The sequence below is a fragment of the Mobula hypostoma genome, chromosome 28 (genome assembly GCF_963921235.1).
Source record: "Mobula hypostoma chromosome 28, sMobHyp1.1, whole genome shotgun sequence".
In the NCBI taxonomy this organism is placed as follows: domain Eukaryota; kingdom Metazoa; phylum Chordata; class Chondrichthyes; order Myliobatiformes; family Myliobatidae; genus Mobula; species Mobula hypostoma.
In genome coordinates, this window is record NC_086124.1 from 4,007,679 (window position 1) to 4,025,265 (window position 17,587).

Below are 17,587 nucleotides of genomic sequence, written 5' to 3' on the forward strand. Positions count from 1 at the left end.
CTAGTAGTGGCAGTGTGATCACTCAAGTCGAGTGGGACGATTCCCTTAGTGGAGAACTCCTGTGTGTGACTTTGTTTAACGTGGGGAGGCTGATACACAGGCAGCCACCACATAGTCCTTGACAGATCGGGGTCAGGGTCCGGAATACAAGGTGACTGGGGAGTCTTCATCACTGCAGACTTTCTCTGATTTCTCTGCCGTTGTGATGTGTCTTCATCTTCTGCCAGCTCCACCGCTGACCCTACATCAGAACTGAAAAGGAAGAGGGAAGAAGACAGAATAAAAAGGTGGGAGGTGGGGAAGGGGGATAGCTGGAAGGTGATAGGTGAAGCCAGGAGGGTGGGAAGCTTTCTTCTGTATACACTGCTGTTGTGATGTGTTACCACCTTCTACCAGCTCCACTGAAGTTTTGGTTTGTTTGTTCTTTGTCCAGAACCTGCTCCTTGACCTTGCCACCATGGGAGATCCTACCAGGAGCCAAGCTCCAGACAGCATCCCTCGGGATCTCAGGAACCTACAAGCCTCACACCACGCCAAGGTGACGATCCTCGGAGCAGAGTTTTCCACCTAAACATTAAACAAAAGCGTCAGTAATTGCCCGTGAAGTTCTTCTGCAATCAAATGGTTTTATCCAATCTGGTCTGATGAACGAATAATGAAAGGAGTTAATTATGTTTGTGGGATTGGACAACAATTTTAATTGTGTGAATCATTGCTACATACACTGAGATATAACATTGGGAGAGATATATATGAAATGTTCTACACATTGTACAATTAAATTATGCATATGTTTAAAAGGAACAGACAGCACTTAACATAACCTGTCCATACACCTCCTTCCTCACTTCCATTCAGTGCCTCAAACAGTCCTTCCAAGTGAGGTAGCACTTCACCTGCAAATCTGCTGGGGTCGTCTACTGTGCCCGGTGTTCCTGATGTGGCCTCCTCTACAACGGTGAGACCCGGCATAAATTGGGGGACCGCTTCGTTGAGCTGCTCTGCGCCATTCACCAAAATCAGCATTTCCCGGTATCCAAATGATTTAATTCCCATTCCCATTCTGACACGTTGGTCCATGGCCTCCTCTTGTGCCAAGATGGGGCAACCCTCAGGGTGGGGAAGCAACACCTTATATTCCATCTGGGTAGCCTCCAAGCTGATGACATGAATATCAATTTCTCCTCCAGTTAAAAAAAAATCCCTTCCCCTCCCCTATTCTTCTATTCCGCACTCTGACCTTTTACCTCTTCTCACTTGCCTATCACCTCCTCTTTAGTACCCTCCTCCTTCCCTTTCTCCTCTGGTCCACTATCCCCTCCTATCAGATTCCTTCTTCTCCCACCCTTGACCTTTCCCATCCACCTCCTATCACCTTCCAGCTATCCCCCTTCCCCACCTCCCACCTTTTTATTCTGTCTTCTTCCCTCTTCCTTTTCAGTTCTGATGTAGGGTCAGCGGTGGAGCTGGCAGAAGATGAAGACACATCACAACAGCAGAGAAATCAGAGAAAGTCTGCAGTGATGAAGACTCCCCAGTCACCTTGTATTCCGGACCCTGACCCCGATCTGTCAAGGACCGTGTGGTGGCTGCCCGTGTATCAGCCTCCCCACGTTAAACAAAGTCACACACAGGAGTTCTCCAGTAAGGGAATCGTCCCTGAGGAGAACATCACACTCCACCTGAGTGATCACACTGCCACTACTAGGTGGAACACTGTGTCCTTTTGGTAAAAACAAAGGAACATATTTATGAGATGTTCCTGTTACTGTTACCTTGATCACATTACATACTTTGCCTCGGGTTAACTCAATCTACTTTTAAAGATGAAGGCTCTTTGACAAGAAACGTTAACTCTTCTTCTCTCATAGCTTCCCCCTGACCCAGCCAGTGTCCCTTTTGAAAGCCGCCTGTCCTGATCAGTTGATTGAATTGGCAACGTGTCAGAATCAAGTTTAATATCACTGGTATATGTTGTGGAACTTGTTAACTTAGCACCAGCAGTACAATGCAATATATGATAAATATTTTTAAAATTGTGAGTTACACTAAATATATATATAAAATAGTTGAATTCAATAAGTAGTGAAAAAAAATAAGAAATAAAAAGGATATAGTGAGGTAGTGTTCATGGGTTCAATGTCCATTCAGAAATCAGATGGCAGGGGGAAGAAGCTGTTCCTGAATCGTTGAGTGTGTGCCTTCAGGTTCCTGTACCTCCTCCCTGATGGTAGTGGTGAGAAGAGGGGCCTTCAGGTTCCTGTACCTCCTCCCTGATGGTAGTAATGAGAAGAGGGGCCTTCAGGCTCCTGTACCTCCTCCCTGATGGTAGTGATGAGAAGAGGGGTCTTCAGGCTCCTGTACCTCCTCCCTGATGGTAGTAATGAGAAGAGGGGTCTTCAGGCTCCTGTACCTCCTCCCTGATGGTAGTAATGAGAAGAGGGGTCTTCAGGCTCCTGTACCTCCTCCCTGATGGTAGTGATGAGAAGAGGGGTCTTCAGGCTCCTGTACCTCCTCCCTGATGGTAGTAATGAGAAGAGGGGTCTTCAGGCTCCTGTACCTCCTCCCTGATGGTAGTAATGAGAAGAGGGGCCTTCAGGCTCCTGTACCTCCTCCCTGATGGTAGTGATGAGAAGAGGGGTCTGCAGGCTCCTGTACCTCCTCCCTGATGGTAGTGATGAGAAGAGGGCATGTCCTGGGTGATGGGGGCCCTTAATGATAGACTCTGCCTTTTTCAGCCATCACTCCTTGAAGATGCCCTGGGTACTACGGAGACTAATGCCCATGATGGAGTCAACTGAGTTTACAACACTGGGCAGTTTACTTCGATCCTGTGCAGTGGACACCCCCTCCACCCCCCAACTCAACCAGACATTGAAGCAGCCAGTCAGAATGCTCTCCACTGTACTTCTGTTGAAGGTTGAGTGTTTTTGGGGATGCACCAAATCTCCTCAAACTACTAATAAAATATAGCCACTGCCTTTACTTCTTCATAGCTGCATTGATGTGTTGGGACCAGGTTAGGCCCTCAGAAATATTAAAACCCAGGAACTTGAAATTACTCAATCCTTCTTCCTCTGACCACTCTATGAGGACTGGTGTGTGTTCCCTCACCTTACCCTTACCCTCACATCACACCAAAGAAAAACTACAGGTATGTTGTCAAGTGCTGAGACCCTGAGTTATCAGGGGAGGTTGAATAGTGTACTCTATCTCTCTACACCCTCTGTAGGACATCTCCTGGTTTTTAGTCTCTATCCTACAAACACTCAGTGGCCACTTTATTAGGTAGACAGGTACATCTGTCTGGAGGGGAGGAGAAGATGGCGGTGCAACTCAGCGCACGCGGCCGCTCCGAAATGATATCGTATTTGTTAAGTAGGGGCAGCGCACAATCCTGATTTGATGGAGACAGACGTGAGAAGCACAGAGGAACATCTGGAGAAACTTCTGAAATGCCCGCTTCGCTGACGTTGCTACTGTGCGATCGAGAATCTCTGGAGGGGAAGGGCCCAAATCCTTGGCTTTGCTTACTGCCTGTTGCCGGGGATGAGGTCAAAGCGCTCAGCAGAGATGGTGCTCGGTGTCAGAGGGTTGGTCAGAAGCTCGAAGTTTTCAGACGGACTCAAGAGTCGGCTGTGGTCGGGTGCTTCCAGGGTGCTGCATCGGCAAGTTTGTGGGGCTGGAGGTTCATGGCGGGGAGATTTTTTTTCTTCCTTCTACCGTCTGTGTGAGATGATGGGACTTTCGAGAGACTTTGAGACTTTTTTTTACCGTGCTCATGGTCTGTTCTTTATCAAATTACAGTATTGCTTTGCACTGTTGTAACTATATGTTATAATTGTGTGGTTTTTGTCAGTTTTTCAGTCTTGATTTGTTTTGTGTTTCTGTGATATCATTCTGGAGGAACATTGTATCATTTCTTAATGCATGCATTACTTAATGACAATAAAAGAGGACTGCGTGTTCTCATAATCTAATCTAATCTAATCTAATACAAATGTCTAATCAGACAGTCATGTAAAAGCATGCAGACACAGTCAGGACATTCAGTTGGTGTTCAAGAATGTGATCTAAGTGACTTTGACTGTGGAATGGTGCCAGATGGGGTGGTTTGAGTATCTCAGAAACTGCTCATCTTCAGGATTTTCACGCATATGTCTCTGGGATTGCAGGAGAATGACGTGTAAAACAAAAAACAAACATCCAGGAGCGGCAATTCTGTGGGCAAAAACATTTCATTGATGAGAGAGGTCAGAGGAGAAGCTGACAAGAAGGCAACAGTAACTCAAATAACCATGTGTTACAACCGTGGTGTGAAGAAGAGCATCTCTGAATGCACAGCATGTCGAACCTTGAAGAAGATGGGCTACTGCAGCAGAAGACCATGAAGAGAAACTCAGAGACCACTTTATTAGGTACAGGAGGTTTCTAATAAAGTGGCCACTGAGTGTATTTTTTTTTCTTCTTAAACATAAGACCATATGACAAAGGAGCAGAAGTCGGCCATTCAGCCCATCGAGTCTGCACGGCCATTTTATCATGAGCTGATTCATTCTCCCATTTAGTCCCACTCCCCTGCCTTCTCACCATAACCTTTGATGCCCTGGCTACTCAGATACCTATCAATCTCTGCCTTAAATACACCCAGTGACTTGGCCTCCACTGCTGCCTGTGGCAACAGATTTCATAGATTCACCACCCTCTGGCTAAAAAAATTTCTTCTCATTTCTGTTCTGAATGGGCGCCCTTCAATCTCTTAGTATCAGTTTGATAAAATGGTGAATAGATTATAAAAGCAGTAATTGTGGCTTCCTTTGAGGGTGAAATGGAGTTAATTTAGTTTTATGACTGTCGCCTCATTTTGTTGCCTTTGGTAGTCAATATTTTAAATGGTGGGAGGAAGAACGAGACTCCACTCTCCACAGCCGAGTATACCTCCTTTTAAAAGGCCTTCAGAGGAGCCGTGCGGACTCATACGCCTTCCATTCCACATTGAAATGGAGCGTGGAACAAGCTGCCAGAAGGAGTGCTTGAGGTAGGTGCAGTAACAACTCTTAAAAGGCACTTGGACAGGTAGGTGGATTGGAAAGATTATGGGCCCTATGGCTCGAGCTTGGATGGGGATCTGGATCTGGGCTGAAGGGCCTGTTTCTATGCTGCGTGACTCTGTAACCCCATGAACACAGCCTACCTGGTAACGCAGAGCAAGAGAACAATCAACAGCCTGAAAAGATAGTTATAAACAAGAGAAAATCTGAAGATGCTGGAAATCCAGAGCAACGCACACAAAATGCTGGAGGAACTCAGCAGGCCAGGCAGCATCTATGGAAAGGAATAAACAGTCAACGTTTCATGTCAAGACCTTGGTTGGATTGTTCTTTGACTGGAACCTCCCACTTGATCTTGCCGCCATGGGAGACACTACCAGGAGCTAAGATCCAGGAGGCATTGCTCGAGAGATCCCAGGAACTCACCACAACAAGGCAATAAATCCTTAGATAAGAGTGTTCCACCTACACATTAAGCAAAAGAATAAAGTAATTGCCAGTGACATTTCTCTGCAAATAGTTGTATCCAATCTGGTCTGATGAACAAATAATGAAAGAATTAATTATATTCCTGGGATTTGACAACAATTTTAATTGTGTGAATTATTGCTACTTAGTCTCTGAAATATAACATTGGGAGAGATATTGTATATATGCAATGTTCTACATGCTGTACAATTAAATCATGTATATTTTTATAAGGAATCGCACAGCACTGAAAATAAACACAGGGGATTCCGCAGATGCTGGAAATCCAGGGCAACACGCACAGAATGCTGGAGGAACTCAGCAGGCCAGACAGCGTCTATGGAAATGAATAAACCGTCGATGTTACAGGCCAACACCCTTCTTCAGGATTGAGGAGGAAGGGGGAAGATGCTAGAATTTAAAAAAAATGTGGAGGAAGAGAAGGAAGCTGGCTGGAAGGTGATAGGTGAAGCCAAGTGGGTGGGAAAGGTGAAGAGCTGGAGAGGAAGGAATCTGATAGGAGAGGTGAGTGGACCAAGGGAGAAAGGGTAGGAGGAGGGGATCCAGGGGAGGTGATAGGCAGGTGAGGAGAGGTAAGAGGCCATGCTGAGGTTGAACCCACATCTATCACTTCCATTAATATGTTTGTTATCAAAGTACATATATGGACCAGGATCTACCCCATACATGTTACGTGAAGGGCCCAGCGTGTAAGAGCAATTGCAGGAAAGCACAGCACCATCTGTACTTCATTAGGAGCTTGCTGAGATTTGGCATCCCGTCTGAACTTTGACAAACTTCTATAGATGTGTTTTGGAGAGTGTGTTGACTGACAGTATCGAGGCCTGGTATGGAAACACCAATGCTGTCGAATGGAAAATCCTATTGGATTCAGCCCAGCTCATCACAAGAAAAGCACATCTACATAAAACACAGTTGCAGGAAATCAGCATCCATCATCTGGGACCCCCACAACTCAGGTCATGATCTCTTCTTGCTACGACCATTAGCAAGAAGGTACAGGAGCTTCAGGACACACACCGTCAGGTTCAGAAACAGTTACTACCCCCCAGCCAACAGGTTCTTGGAAGAAGATACAGAGGAGGTGCTTGGAAGAAGGTACAGGGGAGATGTCAGGGGTAAGTTTTTTTACGCAGGGAGTGGTTTGTGCGTGGAATGGGCTGCAAGAGACGGTGGTGGAGGCGGATACGATAGGCTCTTTTGCCTCCCTCCCTGTCCTTTCTGAATCATCTAAAACCCGGCATTGAAGTAACCATTCCTGTCCCTGAGCCATCCAAGTCTCTGTAATGGCCACCACATCATATCTCCAAGTACTGATCCACACTCTAAGCTCATCTGCTTTAGAACAAAGAAATACAATAGAATCAATGAAAACCTCCACAAAGACTGACAAACAATCAATGTACAAAAGAGGACAACATATGCAAATACAAAAAAGCACCAAATAAATAAATAAATAAATAGGTAGCTAAATAAATAAATAAACAAACAAACAAACAACCAGATAGATACATGAATACGATAAAGTCTGCAGATGCTAGAAATCCAAGCAACACCCACAAAACGCTGGAAGAACTCAGCAGGCCAGGCAGCATCTATGGAAAAGAGTAAACAGTCGACGTTTCGGGCTAAGGCCTTTCTTCAGGACTAGAAAGAAAGAGGAGAAGTCAGGTGAAGAAGGTGGAGGGGGAGAGGATGAAGAAGTACAAGGTGGCAGGTGATAGGTGAAACTGGGAGAGGGGGAGGGGTGAAGTAAATGTTGATTGCTGGAAGAGATAAAGGCTGGAAAAGGGGGAATCTGATATCAGATGATAGAAGACCATGAAAAAAGGGAAGAGGGAGGAGCATTGGAAGGAGGTGATGGCAGGTAAGGAGATAAGGTGAGACAGCGAAATGAGAATGGAGAATGGTGAAGGGGGAATTAAGGGAAGGAGAAATCAATGTTCATGCTATCAGGTTGGAGGCTACCCAGACAGAATATGAGGCGTTGCTCCTCCAACCTGAGTGTGAACTCATTAAGGCATAAAGGAGGCCACGCACTGACATGGCAGAATGGGAATGGAAAGCGGAATTAAAATGGATGCCCACTGGGAGATCCCACTTTTTCTGGTGGACAGACGGTAGGTGCTTGACAAAGTGGTCTCCCAATCTACGTCGGGTCTCACCAATATGTAGGAGGCCAGACCCGGAGCGCCGGATACAGAAGATGGCCGCAACAGACTCGCAGGTGAAGTGTCGCCTCACCTGGAAGGATTGCTTGGGGCCCTGGATAGCAGCGAGGGAGGAGGCGTGGGGGCAGGTGCAGCACTTGTTCTGCTCGCGAGGATAAGTGCCAGGAGGGAGATGACTGGAGAGGGACAAGTGGACAAGGGAGTTGGGTAGGGAGCGATCCTTGCGGAAAACAGAAAGTGGGAGGTGGGAGAGGGAATGATAGGTGGATATATAGCTAACTAGATAGATGGACAGGTAGCTAGACAGATTGATAGATAGATAAGTAGATAGAAATATAGACAGACATTTAGACAAGTATATACATATATATATAATTTTTCAATGTGGAAATACTAGTAAGAGAGACATCTCAGACATTTACTCCACAGTCTCCAATTCCGTTGTCTGCTGCCAACAGATGTTACAGCTTAAAGCTTTTACAAGACATTTGATAACAATGGTTTTGTGGGTTGGCAGGAGAATTAAACTCCTGATGTCACAGAACGTGTAAACACACGAAAAGATTGGAATAGTGCAGTAACAGATGATAACACACAAGGTAGTGGTTGTAGAAACTCAGTACAACGAATAAATGAGATTTTATGTTTTTCACAAATTCTATTGCATTTCTTTATTTCTTGCGAATGCCCGCAAGAAAGTGAATCTCAAAATTGTTCATTCATCTAAGATCTCATCCGTCCTGTGTATGCTAGATGCATGCTTTTATGCATTGAGTTGCTGCCACATAATTTTGACTTTACAGAGCCAAGGCCTCTCTGATTCACAATTTAACACACACACTCAGTGGCCAGTTTATTAGGTACTTCAGTACACCTGCTCATTAATGCAAATATCTAATCAGCTGGATAAATCCCCAGGACCTGACGAGGAGTTTCCTTAGATCCTGCAGGAGGCAAGTGCAGAAATTGCTGGGGGCCTAACAGAGATATTTAAATCATCCTCAGTGACAGGTGAGGTGCTGGAGGATGGGAGGATGGCCTTTGTTGTTCCGCTGTTTAAGAAAGGCTCTAAATATAACCAGGAAATTATAGTCCAGTGAGCCTGATACCACTAATGGCAAAATGATTGGAATGTATTCTGAGGAACTGGATATAGGAGTATTTGGATAGACATTGACTGATTAAGGATAGTCAGCATTGGTTTGTGCGTGATAAGTCACGTCTCAACAACCTTACAGAGCGTTTTGAGGAAGTTACCAGGAACGTTGATGAAAACAAGGCAGTGAAGTCTGCATGGACTTTTGCAAGGCATTTGACAAGGTCCTGCATGGGAGGTTGGTCAAGAAGGATCAGTCACTTGGCATCCAAGATGAGGTAGTAAATTAGATTGGTTTTGTGGGGAGAAGACAGAGAGGTAGTAGATGGTTGCCTCTCTGACTGGAGGCCTGTGACTAGTGGGGTGCCACAGGGATCGATGTGAGGTCCTTTGTTGTCTATCAGCTATATCAATGATCTGGATGATAATGTAGTTGGATGGATCAGCAAATCAGCAGATGACACCAAGATTGGGGGTGTAGTTGACAACGAGGAAGGTTGTCATGGCTCGCAGAGGTATCTGGACCACCTGGAAAAATGGGCTGAAAAGGAATTTAATACAGAAAAGTGTGAGGTTTGCACGTCGGTAGGACCAACCAGAGCAGGTCTTACACAGTGAACAGTAGGGCACTGAGGAGTGTGGTAGAACAAAGGGATCTGGGAACACAGGTCCATAATTCACTGAAAGTGGTGTCACAGGTGGATAGGGTCATAAAGAAAGCTTTTTGCACATTGGCCTTCAGAAATCAAAGTATTGAGTACAGAAGATGGTATGTTATGTTGAAGGTGTTTAAGACGTTGGTGAGGCCTAATTTGGAGTAGCATGTGGAGTTTTGGTCACCTACCTTCAGGAAAGAAGTAAATAAGGTTGAAAGAGTACAGAGAAAATTTACGAGGATGTTGCCGGGTCTGGAGGACCTGAGTTATAAGGAAAGACCATAAGACCAAAAGATGTAGGAGCAGATTACGCCGTCTGGCCCATCAAGTCTGCTCCATCATTTCATCATGGCTGATCCATTTTCCCTCAGCCCCAGTATCCTGCCTTCTCCCCGTATCCCTTCACGCCTGGTCCAATCAAGAATCTATCAACCTCTGCCTTAAATATACATGGAGACATGGCCTTCACAGCTGCCTGTAGCAACGAATTCTACAGACTCACCACCCTCAGGCTAAAGGAATTCCTCCTCAACTCCATTCTAAAAGGACGCCCCTCTGTTCTGAGGCTGTCCTCCGGTCTTACACTTTCCTACCATAGGAAACACCCTCTCCACATCCATTCTATCATGGCCTTTCACAATTTGATAGGTTTCAATTGGATCGCCCCTCATTCTCCTGAATTCCGGCAAATACAGGCCCAGAGCCGTCAAATGCTCTTCATATGACAAACCATTCAATCCTGGAATTATTTTTATGAATCTCCTTTGAACCCTCTCCAGTTTCAGCACATTCCTTCTTAGATAAGGGGGTCTAAACCTGCTCACAATACTCCAAGTGAGGCCTCACCAATGCTTTATAAGGTCTGAATATTACATCTTTGCTTTTATATTCTAGTTCTCTTGAAATGAATCTAACATTGCATTTGCCTTTCTCACCATAGACTCAACCTGCAAATTAACCTTTAGGGAATAGAACCATAAGATTTACTGGCAGAATTATGCTATTTGGCACATTGTGTCTGCTCTGCCATGTCATCATGGCTGATCCATTTTTCCTCTCAGTCGCAATCTCTTGCCTTTCCCCCTTATCCCTTCAAGCCCTGACCAATCAAGAATCTGTCAACCTTTGCCTTAAATATACATAAAGACATGGCCTCTACAGCTGCCTGTGGCAAAGAATTCCATAGATTTACTACACTCTGGCTAAAGAAGTTCCTTCTTGTCTCCATTCTAAATAGATGTCTCTCTATTCTGAGGTTTGTCCTCTGATCTTAGACTCTCCCAGCATAGGAAACATCCTCTCCACATCCACTCTATCAAAGCCTTTCACCATTCGATAGATTCTGAGGTCATCCCTCATTCTTCTGAATTCTAGTGAATACAGGCCAAGAGCCATCAAACAGTCTTTGTATGACAAGACATTTAATCCTGGAAGCATTTTCATGAATCTCCTTTGAACTGTCTTCAAATTCAGCACATCCTTTCTAGGATAAGGGGCTCAAAGCTGCTCGCAATACTCCAAGGGAGGCCTCACATTTGCTTTATAAAGTTTCAATATTACATCCTTGCTTTTATATCCTAGCCTTCATGAAATGGATGTTAACATTGCATTTGCCTTCCTCACCACAGACTTGACCTGCAAATTAATCTTTGGATAATCCTGTACAAGGACTCCCAAATCCCTTTGCCCCTACCGATTTAGAAGTCAAGCCAGGTTTATTGTCATTTAACTATATACACGTATACCGTCAAACGAGACAATGTTTCTCTGGGCCAGGGTGTAAAGCGCAGAAGTACACACAATAACTTTGGAAAGTAAGAATTAAAGCTACAAAGAATTACGCATAGATAAGCAAAGTAAAGTGCATAAATTAAATATTGGTGGGTACAAAACAAATTATCCGGTGACACTTCAAATGTGATGTGGCAGGGAGTTCAAAAGCCTAATGGCCTGAGGGAAGAACTGTTTCCCATCTGGACCGTTCTCGATTTTATGCATCAGAGTCTCCTGCCTGATGGTAGAGGGTCAAAGAGGATGCTGGATGGATGGGTGGGATCCTAGATAATACTAAGGCCCTGCGTAAGCAGCACTCCTGATTAATGTCCCCAATGGATGGTAGGGAGACCCCTATGATCCTCCACTACTACATAATTGCTACTTTTGCAAAAGGATTATTCCTGCCATGTTATTAGAGAGTGAAAATGAAACTTTCACCTGAAACTTGTTTTGATTTATAGTTTTGTTGATATAGGCTGCCTCTGAGCAACTTTATGTTATGCAGCAATCATTGGGGAAATGTATTACTTAAGGAACACCGATTTCGGCTGTTGTTCTATCGCAGCACGTTGCTCGCCCGTGATTTAGTTACATTCTGTCAAAGATTCAAATTTATTATTGAAGCATGTATACCGAACACAACTCTGAGGTTCGTCCTGCCGCTGGCAGCCACGAAACAAAGAAACACCATGGAACCCCTTCAGGAAAACATCAAACAGCAGACGCGCGGAAAAGAAGAACAAAGTGAGCAAACGGCAAAAAGAGTTTATGTCGTGTGAAACAGCCCTTCTTTTTGTGTTGACCGCCAACCACACATTAGAAATACTCCTAAAGGGATCCTATTTAATAAAAAATCCATCGCACATTCCCACCTCCTCGGTTTCTACCTCTCCACAAGATGCAATTTTAGTGGCAAATTAAACAATGAACATTTGGAAGGATAAAAAATGAAATATTATTCATCTTGTGAAGTCCAATGTCTCCGACAAATGGTGTACTGCACAACCTTGCTAACTGTCCCTGAATAACAGTTCCAAGATTCAAGAGTCAGGATTGCTTATTGCCTTTCTTCAGTACGCAAGTGTAAAAGAGAACAAAACGATATAAATTGCACATAATTCTTGATGCCACTAGCTTAATGCAGTGATAATTTACTGATCCCTTGTGAAAACTAGTGAAGACATGAGATAGATCCTGAAGCAGATGTCAGTGGAGCCCAACTGCTCGACCCTACGTGCTTGGTTTACATCATTGGACCATAAGGTATAAGGGCAGAATTAGGCCATTTGGGTCATTGAGTTTTTTCTGCCATTCAAACATGACTGACCGTTTTACAACCCCATTCTCCTACCAGCTCCTCATAACCCTTAATCTCCTTACCCATCAGCAACATGTTAGTCTCTGCCTTAAACACACGTGGTTTCCACAGCCCGTGGTAGCAATGAATTCCACAGATTCACCACCCTCTGGCTAAAGAAACTCCTCATCTCAGTCCTAAAGGGGCAGCCTTTGATTTTGGGGTTATTCTTAAAGAGTGGAATGATATTTGTGATTTTCCTGTCCTCCAAAACAATTCCAGAATCTAGTGATTCTTGAACTATCACAGCTAATGCCTCCATAATCTCTTCAGTGTGGAGTCCGTCTGGTCCAGGTGTTTTATCTACCTTGAGAACATTCGGCTTCCCAAACACCTCCTTAGTAACCGCGACTGCGCTCTCTTCTGCCCTGACCCTCTTGAATTTCAGGCATGTCGCTTCTGTCTTCCACGGTGAAGATAAATGAAAGTACTTACTCAGTTTGCTGGCCATTTCGTTGTTCCTCATTACTACCTCTCCAGCATCATTGTCCAGTGGTCCAATGTCCACTTTTCCCCTGTCAATATCTGAAATTACTTTTGGTATCGTCTTTTGTTTCATTGGCTCATTTACTCTTCTTTGGAATAAACAGCCCCCGCATCTTCCAATTGCTCCCAGAAACTCCAGCCTTTGCTGCTGTGCTGTCATCACAATCCAGTCAACGTCAACCAGCTCTCCTCCGATGCCCCGTACATATCTTCACTCAACTGTGATGCTGATACTTCCAATTTCAGCTTCTCCTTCTCAAACTGCAGGGTGAACTGTCGTATAATGGGTTCATCTCCTAAGTGTTCTTCTACTGAAGCTCCCCAATCAAAACTGGTTCATTGCACAACACCAATCCAGAATTGTCTTTTCCCTAGCATGCTTGAAGCCCTCTCATAGAGTCATTGAAAAGTACAGCACAGGAACAGGCCTTTTGGTGCATCTAATCCATGCTGAACCATTTAACCTGGCCTGCTGCGTTCACCAGCAACTTTTATGTGTGTTGCCTGAACCAATTAAGTTGCCTACTCCCATCGACCTGCACCAGGACCATTGCCCTCCATACCCCTCCCATCCATGGACCAATCCAAACTTCTCTTAAATGTTGAAATTGAGCTCACATGCACCACTTCCACTGGCACCTTGTTCCACACTCCCACCACGCTCTGAGTGAAGAAATTCCCCCTCATGTTCCCCTTAAACTTTTCACTTTTCACCCTTAACCCATGACCTCTAGTTGCAGTCCCATAGTGAACCTCAGTAGAAAAAGCCTGCTTGCATACCCTTCATAATTCTGCAAATGTCTATAAGCATACTAAAAATTCCATTTCTTGGCATCCAGTACAAATCTGATCGCATTAAAATTCTCCCATGACCATCATAACATTGTCCTTTTTGCAAGTCCTTTCTATCTCCCTGTGTAATTTGATTGAGATAAGATAAGATTAGCTTTATTTGACATATGTTCATTGTAACATCAAAACACACAGTGAAATGTGTCGTTGGGGGGGGCGGGTGGTCAGTCCGCAAATGTTGCCATGATTCTGGTCCAAATTAGCATGCCCACAACTTACTATCCCTAACCTGTACGCCTTCAGAATGTGGAGGAGAATTGGAGCATCTGAAGGATGTCCAGACAGTCATGGGGAGAATGTACAAACTCCTTACAAACAGTAGCTGGAATTGAACCCCAACTTGCTGGCATTGTTAATTTCTTACTGCCCGTTACGCCGCTGGCATTTAGCGCAGCAATAAAGGTCGTCCGTCTCTGGCGGTGTTCAGGGCTTCCTTCATCATGTCAGTAGCTTCCTCTCAGTTTTCACTACTGTCAGTCATGCAAGTCCCGGGTGGAGGCTCAGGAATACCATTTCACTCCGATTCTTCATTTTCCATAACAAGTTTTGTTTTACCAGTCAGGGTTGCTAGCGCTGGGCTGAATCCCCCACCCTCCCAATCCAGAAGCACTAGAGGATCACTATTAGTCTGGCCTCTACCCTTTGATCTGTTTGGCATGGGTGACCCAACCAAGAACCAAAGCATAATGCTTTGACTCCAGCCAACACAGCTCTCCAGGTCATTGAGGTATGCAAGCTGCCAAACCCTATGGCAAGGTTGTGGTCCTCTTGGAGGCTAGCACTGTAAGGCGTTACGCTAACCATACTGACCATAGCTTGGATCGCAGTCTTAAGTATCTCCATCATGCCCAGAACCTGATGCAGAGGATCTCAAACCTTGACGTCTCATTGCATCTATTGACATCACCTCTATTGACATCTGGGACTGAGAGGGTGATCAGCTTTAAGTTCCTTGGTCTATACATACCAGCTGTGTGGTGAAAAAAAACCACAACAGCACCTCTTTCACCTCAGACGGTTGAAGAAATTCAGCATGAGTCCCCAAATCCTCAGGACTTTCTACAGGGGCACAATTGAGAGCATCCTGACTGGCTGCATCACTGCCTGGTATGGGATCTGCACCTCCCTCAATCGCAGGACTCTGCAGAGAGTGGTGCAGACAGCCCAGCGCATCTGTGGATGTGAACTTCCCACTATTCAGGACATTTACAGCAACAGATGCATAAAAAGGATCATTGGGGAACCAAGTCACCCCAACCACAAACTGTTCCAACTGCTATCATCCGGGCAACAGTACCTCAGCATTAAAGCAAGGATCAACAGCTCCAGGACAGTTTCTTCCAGCAGGTCATCAGACTGATTAATTTATGCTGACACAATTGTATTTCTAAGCTACATTGCCTGTTCTGTTGTATATCTTACTGTACATAGTATTTATTACAAATTACTATAATTTGCACATTGCTCATCCAGACAGAGACATAACATAAAGATTTTTACTCCTCATGTATGTGAAGGATGCAAGAAATAAAGTCAATTCAATTCACCTTGAGAACATGAACAGTGCTGCAAAGAAAGTAGATGGAAAATTGTTTCATACAAGCCTGCATATAGCTGCTAAAACCTTGCAAAGCTCTGAGAATTAAGAAAATAACTTAGCAACAATTTTTTCTAAATGGCTTTCCATATATGCAGTGCTTCCTTCCTGTTAATCATCCCACTTCTGATCTCAAGAGTGACCGTGGACACAGTCACCCACCTGGATTATGTCTCCCAAATGATACCTAATGAAGGCTGCTTATTGTCTACCTGATCTTGGAGATAAATGCATTCCCATCTATGCCAGCTGCAAAAAGAGAGGAAAGAATGCTTCCATTATGTTTCAGGTCTGTGTGATTCCTTGTCCTCTGATGGAAGTACTTTTGTGTGCTTTGTATAGTGATCACCGTCAGGATTAGTTCATGCTGGTTACAACTAATAGAAATGTTTCCATTCTTCAAGAATAGATGCCTCTATGGAGAAGGTCAGCAGGAAAGAGTGGCTCATGACGCAGTTATATTGATTGCCCTTGACATGAAAGCAAAGTTTGCCTGAACGCAGAGACAACGAGACCTGGAGAGATTATTTGTTTCGAGATACAGTGTGGTAACAGGTCATTTTGGCCCAACAAGTCCACGCCGTCTTATTAGGCCAATGTGACTAATTAACCTACCAACCTATATGTCTTTGGACTGTGGGAGGAAACCCATGTGGTTCATAGGGAGAACATGGAAACTCCTTACAGACAGCGGAGAGAAATGAATCCAGTTCACAGGAGCTGAAATAGTGTAACACTAGCCTCTATCACATCATGCCACCCTGAAGAATTGGATACCAAGGAAATCAGGGAAAACTTGCAATAAAAAAAGATGTGGCTGAACTAATTGTTGCCGAAACAACTTCTGTTCTGTTCACAACTATTCAGATAGTGAGGTCCCAGTGCAGAAAGACTTGGACACCTTTTAGGCATGGGCAGTTAGGGAAAGGAAGATCTATCCCAAGAGAGAATAGGTTTAAGATCAGTGGCACGCGATTTCCAAGGCAGCTTCTTCATGCAAAGGGGATTCGTATTTGGAATAAGCTCTCAGAAATAATGGTTTAGGTGGACACATTAACAACACTTAAAAGTGATCGAGATAAGTGCATGGATGAGAAAGGTTTAGAGTGTTACGGTCCAAGCGGGCAAGTTGGACAAGCTCGCTGACACTGCGGCCAGCATGGATGAGATGGGCTGAATGGCTTGTTTCAGTACTATGTGACACTATGAATCCATGACTCTTAGTCTACGAGTTACCAAGGACTTTAGTAACTGGACTTCAGAAGAATGAGAGGGTATCTGATAGAAACATGTACAATAGTCCAAGTGTAAGCTTTTCCATTAATCTAGTAATTGGAGTACAGCTGATTCTGTGTTTTCTAGAAACTTCTCAATTTTTCGCTTGAATCTAGTTATTTTATAGGTGATTTGTTATCACTGGAATGTTGCTTTCTCTGGCCTGTGTATGAAACGACCAAAACTACTTTCTCTTAGTCTTATTCTTGACTCCTGAAGAACCTCTGGATCAATATCACCAGATCCAACGGTAAGCGGGAATAAGTATTAATAAATATGGCTTCCCCTTCTTGCTTATTTTAGATGAGTATTCCTGTGTGTGTGTCAAATGGTTGTTGTGATGCGTCTGGTGTGTTTGTGTAGTGGGTAGTGCTTGTCGTTCTCACTTTCAGCTTCCACCGCTGACTAACAGTCTCAGGGAAAGGAGAGCAGAGTGTGTAAGTCTCTCCCTGCCAGTACATCGCCTCTCCAACAGCAAGCCTCATGTGGTGCCTCCTCGCTGGCGACACATGGAAACTGAGCGCCTTTCGGACTCAGACTGAGCTACAGAGGGCGGGAAGGAGGTCAGGCCCCTGCACACATAACACACAGGCCCACTGGTACGTGGACACGTTCTGGTGCTCGTGAACCAGATCCCTATCTACGGGTAAATAGCCCCACTGCCTTGTGGGCAGCCTCGGGAAAGATGAAAGCTACGGGAGTAAATCCAGACACAAATCCGGAGTGGAACCCCTGAGGTGGCTGGACGTCACTGAACATCCTTCCGGCAGCTCCTGCGGCC

The 17,587-nt window shown here is 44.7% G+C and overlaps 1 long non-coding RNA gene across 2 annotated transcripts in view; it reads right to left on the reverse strand.

Annotated features, from left to right (window-relative positions):
• Positions 1 to 217: 217 nt before the first annotated feature.
• LOC134339004 (uncharacterized) overlaps positions 218 to 17,587 on the reverse strand; it is a 47,260-nt gene continuing 29,890 nt past the window's right edge. Inside the window, exon 3 of one of the 2 annotated variants that reach the window (XR_010016329.1) lies at positions 218 to 252. This is a non-coding gene — a long non-coding RNA (uncharacterized LOC134339004). Of the gene's footprint in view, positions 568 to 17,587 lie in introns of both variants that reach the window. The other variant, XR_010016328.1, reaches the window with a different exon arrangement.